Source organism: Acomys minous, assembly GCF_964271855.1.
Source record: "Acomys minous genome assembly, chromosome: 5".
Taxonomy (NCBI): Eukaryota; Metazoa; Chordata; class Mammalia; order Rodentia; family Muridae; genus Acomys; species Acomys minous.
In genome coordinates, this window is record NC_140494.1 from 34,569,102 (window position 1) to 34,579,427 (window position 10,326).

Consider the following 10,326-nt stretch of genomic DNA (forward strand, 5'->3'; position numbering starts at 1 on the left):
AAATCGGCGAACCCTTGCTAGGTAGCAAAGGAGCACCCAGTCAGAGGCAAGCCTCTGACTTCTGGGTCAGGAGCTACTGCCCTGCTTTCATAGGCAGTGCCCATACTCTTGTGTGCTTGTCTGCTATAATTTTTCACACAATGAAGAACTTCCTGAGTTCAGTGGGAGGGAATGGGACTCGCTCAGCTCAGAGTCAGGCTCCGAGGCACGCGGCTGCTTGGCATCTTTGTCCTGAGCTTCCATGGGTAGTTTTGTTTGTGGGATTACCTCTTTGGACCTCTCCACTTCCATGTTACTTACCCACTCACTGTCCATGTGTTGGGTTATGTGTACAGAAGAGGCTACAGAGCAATCTGATCTGAAGGACACCTCTTAGCCTTTCCTGGTTCATTGTAGTCTACATGTAAGCTATATAGGAGTGCAAGGAAGAGATCGTTGGTCACCATGGAGACGTAGGATTTGCATGGCCTTCTTCCTCTGGGATGATTTGTCCCATGCATGCACTTTTGAGTGCATGCTTGAATGAATTCTATCACACTGCCCACTCGATAGGCCTGATACTCTTCACCTTACCCTATGTGCGAATGTTCATTACTTTGGTGTTTTCCTGCCTCCCGAAGGCACTGGAAGTCAGTCATATACCCTGAGTGTGCCTTTAGACCCAGAGAGCAGCAGGCTGGGACACTCATGGCTCACACAGTCTGGCTGCAGTCCTGAGGCATGGTGGAGTGGCAGCGGGAGCAGAACAGTCCATCTGTTTTCTGGGATGGGTGCTCTGAACCTTGCTGGCCCTGGAAGCCTGGGCTGAGTGAGTCCAATCTCCCTCCCGTTGAACTCAGGAAGTTCCTTGTTGTGTGAAAGAAAGAGCCGGTTGGACAGAAACACTGTGGTGAGTACTCTGCCACCCTCGTTACGAGGCTTACTTGTAGTCCCCTGTCCCCTGTCCTCATGACCCCAGAACCAGGTGACATACACACTGGAAGGCGCCCTCTGTCCTGTGGTCTACTGGAATTGTCTGCACTCACCAGCCCATGTCTGCTTGTCCTGTCTCAACTGTCCCTTCCCATGGGAGGCCCCAATAAAGGCTTTGCCTAGCTTTCCCTGCCCCTTCTCCCGACTTCTCCTGCTGCTTTCTGTGTGGCAGTGAGTCATGTGCTACATGTAATTTTTCTAGTAAGAGATGGGAATTAAGGTCCCCTATGACTGTCATTTCCAGTTCTGTGGGTCGTAAGGGACTCTTTAAACAGACATACTTAATAGGGATGGAGTGGCCTCTTCAAATGAGTTGCAACCCAATGATCTGGAGACCAATTCCTTTGCCACCAAATGTAGGGTCTTAGCGAATCCCCTCCCATCATCCCAGCAGACCACAAAAGGTGCCCACCTGTCCCCAGAGGCAGGAGGGTGAGCATCGGTCCATAATGGTCCTTCAACTGTAGTCACCCTCACATCCAGAAATAAGACCAGGCCTTTATGGAGAGCACATCCAAAAAAAGAAGAAGTGATATTTGTAGTCCTGAGAATCAATCATGACTGCAAATACCTTTCTATTAGATTCCTACTAACTTTTAGCTTTAAACAGACTTATCTTTATGTTAAACAATGATTTCCACAAGGGCCGGGAGCAGGAGAGCAGTCCGCAGACATGATTAGTGAATTTAACAGAGTCACAGAGGCAGGCCTGGATGCAGATCCCAGAGACAACTAGCAGTGCTGTGAGCATGCTTCCTCACACGCAGACACACCTGTCCAGGAGGTTTAGTACACAGAAGCTAGCATGGGTATAACTCTGTCTCTGTAGCAAGCTCTCTCAGGCCTGAATGGTTCCCTTTCTATGGTGAGTCACCATGTTGGGGGGATAGGTCGTGGTAAAGCAGTTGAGTCAGAAAAGACAGACCAGCGGCTTTATGGACAGTTTCAACAAACATAGCAGTCATCCTCAGCTCTGCTTCGCCTCAGCATCATTCAGAGCTTAGTGGGATTGGGAGACCTTTTTGGAAGAAAACCTCTGGTAAGTTCTGCCAACTGAAATGGGCTTGACTGTGTTGGGGGAAGGGGCTCCGACCCTATGTACGGGTGGAAGTTACGTTCTCTGTCTTCACCATCTTTTATACACCTGCCTCTGAGAGCTCCTCCCTGTCTGGTCTTGCCAGCTGCCAGCAGGTCCAGTTTTTGTGAACAGGTAGGGAGTTGATGACTGAAGCTAAGAAAAATGTAACCCTTATCAAGATAACAGGCTGGGGCCTCATTTGCCTGGAAGAGCAGCTAAAAATAAGAGACACTCGTTAGGCCGACAAACTGCGGCGGAACGGTCTACTCCACAGCCCAGCAATGCGAAGCACGCCAGTGAGTGGGTGTCTGCGCTGTGCTTTGAAACTCGAGCCCAGGTCTTTATTAAATCGCCTGCAGATTACTGCCTGGAATCACCGTGCCCGTCTAAGAACACCTCCAGCGTCTGCATCACCAGGCAAGAATGCAAGCATCACTCTGGGCGAATGCGTTCCGTCTAAGCCCAACAAAGCAAGACAAGGGGATAAGAATCACACCAGTAGCAATTTAGTGGGCACAGTTAATCATTTCTCATCTGTATGTGCGTATCAGGAGCTGGCGGTGCCCTTTGGCAGCAGCTTGGAAGGCAGCTTGCCATCAACAACAGTAAATCATTTGTGAGCACATGTAGCAATTATCGTCTGAAATAAAGGGGTTCAGTCCCACTCATGGGGAGCACCCAGGACGGATCTTAACAAACTTGCTGAGCAGCCTCGGGCCCGAGGCTTCACTGACTCACTCTGCTGAGTTCCTGGCTCATAGTTAGACCAACGGGATCAGAGGTGCCCACGTCCCACGCACCGCATGGAAACAATGGGCCTGTGAAGCCCGTGCTGTCAGCCAGCCTGGGAACAATAAAGCTCTTTATATCGCCCACCTTGCGGGAGATTTAGTAATGTTTTGATTTATGGAGGGCAAGCAGAAGCAGGCAGCAAGCACGACTATGAATATCTAAGAGCGGCTTTTGGTACAGTTGTTGTGAAAGTAATGTAACTCCCAAACAAGTTGTCCTAGGGTGCTGGGGCAGTTCCTAAGGACCACTGAGTACACCCCTCAAATACTCAGTACCTACATAATGTCCTCTGTAAGTGACTTCATAGTCAACACCATTCCATAATGCTCTGTGCATTGTTTTTAATCGGTTGTTTTCTGAGAGACAGTTTCCATAGGAGGAGGAGCCCTGGAGGTGGAGCCTTTGTGGTATTTCCTGTGTCAGGAATTGGTAGAGACAGTGAGGTTATCTTGAGCAAAGCAGTGATATGTGGTCATGTTTTCTAGATTGCTAAGGAATGCAGACATTTGTGGGGTTCAGGTATGGAGTAGATGTCAAATCCTGAGTTTCGCATTGCTCAGTTGTCCCCCAGGCCTCAGCTATCTTTCCTCATCTCCTCTATCTCCCCGTACATACAGAGCTTCGTAAAAAAACCTGATCTGTAAAGACTGCTTTCAAGCAGAAATGCCCCGGGTCCCACTGTGTGACCTTCCATTAATGGGTAACTCATGTCTGACAATCATTTAGATGAAAAGAAAAGTTAGAAATTGAGACAATTTCCATCACCATCATCATCATCATCATCATCATCATCATCACCACCACCACCACCACCACCATTTACCTCTTCACAGCGTCTCTAATATCTGGGTGAGAATCTAAGCAAATTGACTAGCCCTAAGTTGTCTTTATATATTTCTTTATTGATACCATGAAATAATTACGTGGCCCAGAAGAAATCCTAGGTGCTTCATTTCTGGTTGTATAGACCCTAGGAGCTGGTGAGGACCAAGGTCGGCCTGCACCTCTTCTATAAAGATGGGTTATTGCGTGACCACAGTAGGTTTCTGACAGTTAGAAAAGCTATCAAGGTGAGGACCTACGGTCCTAGATGGAATTCCCCTCCCCTCCATCCAGTACGTGTCGGCCTCTGAGAAGATCTCTTGGGAAATGGCTGGTTTGAGATTTTCTCTCTATCACGTTTGATTGATTTTGGACTCTGACAAGCCTGCTGGATCATACTATCATACTTTTGCCAGGGGTCAACATAGTCCCCGAGCTCTGCTCACACTCAGACGCTCCATAGCTGTCCTGATCTCTTGACTGTTTATTGCGGTAGTATTGATGGAGGGAACTACCTACAGCTGTGTCTCCTCACAGAAAGGACTGAATCCCAGCAACCCTGTCCTTGACCACCGACTGGTGTATCTCACCAGAGTGAGCCTAGCCAAGTATAGCCAGGCCTGGGCTGCACCTTTCACAGAGCCACCACCACACTGAGGCTTGCTAGGCTTTGCCAATCATGTGGAGAGTACTTGACCAAGGAGGCCAGTCATATAGCTCTGTTCTCCAAATGCTGTTCTTCTCAGTCATAGCCATTACCTCTGGCTTTGGGGCCTGGTTTGTCTGCCGAAATAAAGAGGTGGTCTCCTGGCAAGAGGAAGTCACCAGAGTCAGGTCTATAGCTGCCTCACTTTTGTCAGTAGATAGCTATTGGCAGGAGGAAGCCAACTGGGCTCTCTATTGAGTGTTTAGAACTTGAGCTTGCCTTGTGTTCCAAAGTGATGATAAGGTTCTCACGCACTGGGGTGGTTTGTTTATAGTAGTAGGCTTGACATCTGGCAGTCTACATGTGGCCTACATGTAGACCATGTCTTCCCCACATGCAGTATGCGTAGTCTCTACAAAGCCACATATAATCTAGATACTGGTTGCCTGCAGGCGCCCTTGCTACTACTCCCGTCTGAAGGGACCTTCAGAGTCAGATTCCTGTCCACATGGTGGTGACAGGGATCTGTTCTCATGGAACTCACTTTTGTCCCAGAAGGAGGTGACAGAGCCCTATCTTTCAAGATCATATTTTCCTCCAGAAGAATGTTACAAAGATCTGTCCTCCAAGGACTTCTTTTTCATGTAGTAAGGGCATCCTTGTGCATTCAGGTGATTTATAGGGGTATATGGTCATTTGGGGAAAGAGTATCAGAGTTGACCACTGGAGAGTTGGAACACAGCCACTCAAAGAACTAGAGCAGTACTTCATGAACTCCGAAGGGGTTGGGAGCCTGGTGGGGATAAGTCACTTGTTCGTAGGGCCAAACGCATGGTAGGAGACACTACAGTGGCCATGGTGAAAGCTTCTTCTTGTACATGAGAGAAGACATGGGAGTCAGTTTTCTGTAACTCATAGACCACAGTCTGTGTTTGGATTTAGTGTGTCAGAAACTGAGATGAGGGGAGCTGGTAATGTAACTAAATCTAGGGTTATTGCTGGTGTGAAAAACAGGGAGCTGTGGTACTTCTTTCAGCAGTAAACCAATGGTCATATGGATGGGGTAGGAGCAGGGGAGTGGTTTCCATGCAGGCCTACACTTTCACTCCTGGTGTCCATTGCATCTTATTGATGCATGTACAGCCTTCTTTTTGGTGTGAGGGCCTCTGATGGCTCTTTCATATATTGCTTATATTGTTTCCATGGCCTATTTATATTTTCTCATCCTGGGAAATTTTGTGAATAAACAAAGCCATTGAGGTACCACTGGGTAACCATTTCTTTAAATTCTAGAAGCACTGTAAGTACTTGTGGGTTTTATGCTGTAACTACTTTGATGATTGTCACTGAGCAAGAGAGATGTACCTCCGTTCCACGTCCACCCTCCTTACAACTTCGTCTTCCTCTCTGAGCAGTTGAGTCTCAAGGAGATTCAGGTAGCAAATCACTTAGCTTTTCTCTTCACTTCAGCGCCAGGAAAAGAGACTCAGCAGTATTGAAATGCTGGGAACAGACTCTGGAAATGTGAGAGCAGAAGACACTCTAAGTCATCTTTAATGCACACTTTCAGGTTAAAAACCAGCATGTCCAGCAGCCGGCCAACTGAAGATGTGCCTGAGAAACAAGCGGAAGTTTATTGTTTCACCGCCTGGGAAGCCTTATGTGGACTCCAGTTTATAAGCTCCTATAGACCTCAGATCTGATTCTGCAGCAGAAGGCAGAAATGCCAGGCTTCTTATACAATCCTTGTTCCTCATGGAGCTAGCCTTACACCACCAAGGTCCTGAAGATAAGCCACGGCTTTGCAATTGCATCCTCACCACGTGGCTGCTTTCCCAGGTCTAGTTTGTTTTATTAAACTGTCTGTACTGTACTCCCAAACCTATCCCTACACAAACAGCAATTAGCTGGTGCTGACCTAATGGTAATGATCTTGATGCATATTAGAGTCATCTGATACGTCCCTAATTAGAGGAGCCTACAATTACATCTAAACCAGAGGTCAGACTCCTGGCTTAAAGGGCAAGGGAGTTACTGGCACTGATGCTGTGCCCTGGCGAGACCTCTGCTCCTAAGGGCACTTTTGGGAGAGGAACTTTGTATTGTCTCCTGGAACTCCCAGACTCTGGCTGAGATTCTGGGCCAGCTTTCTACCTGGCTGCAAAGGACACTTCTTCTCCACCTACTTATTGGTACCCACCTCATTCTTTTCCTCTCCCCATGCATATAAACAGTGCTACTAGAAAATTATGTTGGGAAACTGTTTCCCCAAAGTGTGTTGCAATTAGGAAACTTGAATGAAATATTCGTAGGTATCTTTATAATGACAGAGTTTTCCTGAAGTCAGTGTGTGGAATAGGCTTTGTGGGTCTCTCTCTGATGAGCTGTGCCTATCCCCCTTCTGCTCATTTCATCTACCCACCAGCTGCCACAGCACCCTGTCAGGAAACCCCCCCCCCCAGACTAGACCACCTAGGCTGTGCGTTAGGGAAAAGTTCTCTTGACCCTCAAGGCAGGCAGTCAGAGGCCAGGCATTCTTGTCTCTGTGAAATAAACTTCGGTCACAGAAGAAGCCAAACAACCATAATGGAAATGGGGATCTGAGAACAAGTTATAAAACTACACAACACACTCTTCCTCTGATAGGAGCAAGGGCATTCAGTTAATGGATTGCTGCTGGACACTGAGCTGCCCCGGTTGTTTTTAAAAAAGGTTCTTTCTCCCTCCCTCCTTTCCCCCCTCTCTACTTTCTCCCTCCCTCCTCTCCCCCTCTATCCTTTCTCCCTTCTCTCCTTCCCTCCTTCCCCCTTCTGTGTGTGTATGTGAGTTGGGTGGGGGCAGGGAAGAGAGGGAGAGAGAGCGAGTGAGCTCACACAAATATGCATGCGCACACACTTGGAAAGTAAAACTAATGCGCTGCAATAAGGATGTTCAAGTGCAACTGCTCCTTGAGTTTCCGTTCTAGAAGCATTTCCAGCTGGGATCTTTGTCTCCTAAAGTCCAGACTTTCTTGAGAGATGGTACAGTACTTGGATTTCTGAGAAGGGATAGCACAGTCTCTTTAGACAAAGCTGAAGTCGGTCAGTATCACAGAACTCTGCCCGATCACAGAGTGTCTCTGTGTCAAATGTACTTCAGGCAGGCAGGGGTGTTGGCAAATCCTCCTACTATGAGCCTGTCCTTTAGTACCAGTCAGGTGATTCTGATAGGAAAAGCAATCTGCCAGATAAGACACCCTCAAACGCCACTTGGGTTTCAGCTCTGAGCAGCGCACAGGCCTCAGGCAGGCCTCTGCCATTGCTGTTCTGTTATAGAGGTGGAAGTTGCCACAGGACAGCTTCCACATGAGAAACAAGATAACCTTCTTATACAGAAAATACTCAAGAGATTATAGAGTTGAAGCAAAATGCACAAACATACAGCTAAGCTGCAGTGTGGTCAACAGAAACCCAAGCTAATGCGAGCAATGTTAGGGCATCTATTTATACCGTGTGACCCTGAAAGGCCTTGTAGACCATTGAATCTTGTGGTTGTTGAAACCCTTGCCCAAAAAACATGGTTTGTGTCTGTGTGCCCCCATTAGTCCACTGATCACAATCTGTTAAAGTACCCAGAAAAATCATAGATGAGTCAAGATTACTACAAGTTCAACTATTGACTCATCAATCCATTTCCTCCCCAACCCCAAATCTGATGCTTTTGTCTCTGTGTCTCATCTAGACTTGGACTTGGGTTTCTTGGGCCCGCACTGCAGCTGGATGAAAATGTTTTCCATTAATGGAACATTGATGGTCAATCCTTATTTTTCTTAGTGAACAAGAAATCCCCAAGGTACAGAGACTTGATGTTTTTGTGCCAAGCTCTTGAAGAGTTTCAGAGCAAAGATGGCAGTGGGCACTCACATAGATGCCAAGGCTCGTGACTGTTTTCAGATGTTCCCCAGTGTACACGGGAGCCCAGAAAGCTGTCTATAGGAGTGAAGAGCTGGCCCTCAGGGGGAAGCAAGGCATCAGGGCTTGTCATGTTGCCTTTCACTGGGTGATTCAATCATGATTCATGTGTGCAGACTGCACTTTCTTCAGCTATGGAACAGAAAGTTGGTTTCTAAGAAACTGTCTCCCACGTCTAACCTGTGGCCTTTTGCAGAATCATGTTTGGGGAAGACAGGCTTAGTGTGATGAATCCAGTTTTCCTTCTTCAATGTAAGTGAAGGGAACCGGGCCACTGACTGGATCCTTCATTCCAAGCACAGCAAGTCTGCCTCCTTCTTGCCGGAGGATGACATTGTACTCAGGCACCAAGGCCACTGAGCCTTCTGAGCACACCATTAAGCACTGAAGAGTAGACCAGCCACTTGAGCATCAGGTTGATGTACAAAATTTCACCTTTGTGAGGTGAGATTATGGCTAGCAGCTCATTGGTTATCTTGGAAGCAACTGGACCAACACAGATCATAAGCTAAAGTACTGAGGCACTTATGCAGGGCCTCAGCACTCCATGAGCCTGTAAGTTTGAAAGGAGCACAAAAATCTGCTCACCATTCCCATAATGGATGGGAAAACTGCTTTCCTTGAGAAGGGTAAGCACTTGACAGAGGTTTACAGATGTGTGTGCCAGCGGCATGGTCTAACACTTCTCAAGGGTCCCCTGAACTGCTGCCGAGATACAGGGAAGTCTGGGCGCTGTTCTGTGCTTCCAGTACACTGACCCTTATTTTCACTGAGGCCCTGGCATAGTCATGGAGAGTTGCCTGGCTTACACTTTCAGTGCTGCTGCTGTATACCAGCTGATCAACTGTAAACATACAGACCTACTCAGTCTTCAAGAGTCCAGTCTAGGTAAGCACTCCATAAAGCATATTGGCTTGTAAGAGCCCATGTCTATGTAGACACATGATGGATGTGGACAGAGACTTCTATCTGGAAGGACTAAACGAATGTTTCAAGGCTGGAGAGGGTGGCCATTTCTGGGTCGGCACCTGTCTTGCTGTTGAGTGTGGTATTGCAAGCCTGGGGCACATGGAGAGTAAGATCGCTAAGCCCCTCTTGTGTATTTTGTGACAGTCTTAAGTATGGTGATTTCACATCTTTTATGGGATCAATGCTCAGGGACAGTAGCCTCACTTAGAGATGCAACTTCCCACCTGGTCATCAGTGCATTCAACGGTTTATTAAAATCCCCATTAAGTAAAATATTCTTCATAGTGAAATTGGAGCTGTCCATTTCATGTGTGGTATAGCCAGGCACTATCTCTTTAAATGAGGAGCTGAGGACCAAAAGAGACTCAGCAGCTACTGCAGCCTGAAGGGTCTCAGATGCTGAGCAGTGACTGGCTACCTGTAAACCAAATTGTTGGTTCTCACTCTAGGTTCTGCCATCTACAGAGGTGTGGGTATAATGACAACTTAGCACGAGCTGTGAAAGAAGGGGTAAGCCCCTGGGTCATATGGAGCCTGTCATAAGCCATCATGATGGGAGAGCAAGGACGGGAATATTGATGAAGCTCTAGACCAGGGAGAAGGGCAGACCTAACCCCACAGTGTCCGCATTTTTGACAAGGACAGTACAACGACAAGGAGAGGATGGTAAACCTGGAGCAAGGTGCTCACACTCTCTCTCTCTTTTCTTCTTCCTTCTTTCATTCTATCTATCTATCTATCTATCTATCTATCTATTTATCTCTTTCTTTTCTTTTTTTTTCTTTAGACACTTATACAAATTAATTATTCACCTTACATCCTGGTCATAACCCTCTCCCCCATCTCCTCCTAGTCCCACTGTTCCTCTTTGTTTCCCCTATCTCCCCCCCCCAATACCTCAGAGAAGGGGAGCCCCCACCCACCCACCCCAGCACATCAAGTCTCATCAGGACTAAGCATGTATCCTTTTCCCCTGTGGCCAGCCCTGCCAGGGAAAGTGATCAAAAAGCAGGCAGCAGAGTCCATGTCAGAGACAGCTCCACTCCCTCACTAGGAAACCCACATGATGACTGAGCTGCCCATTGGTTACATCTATA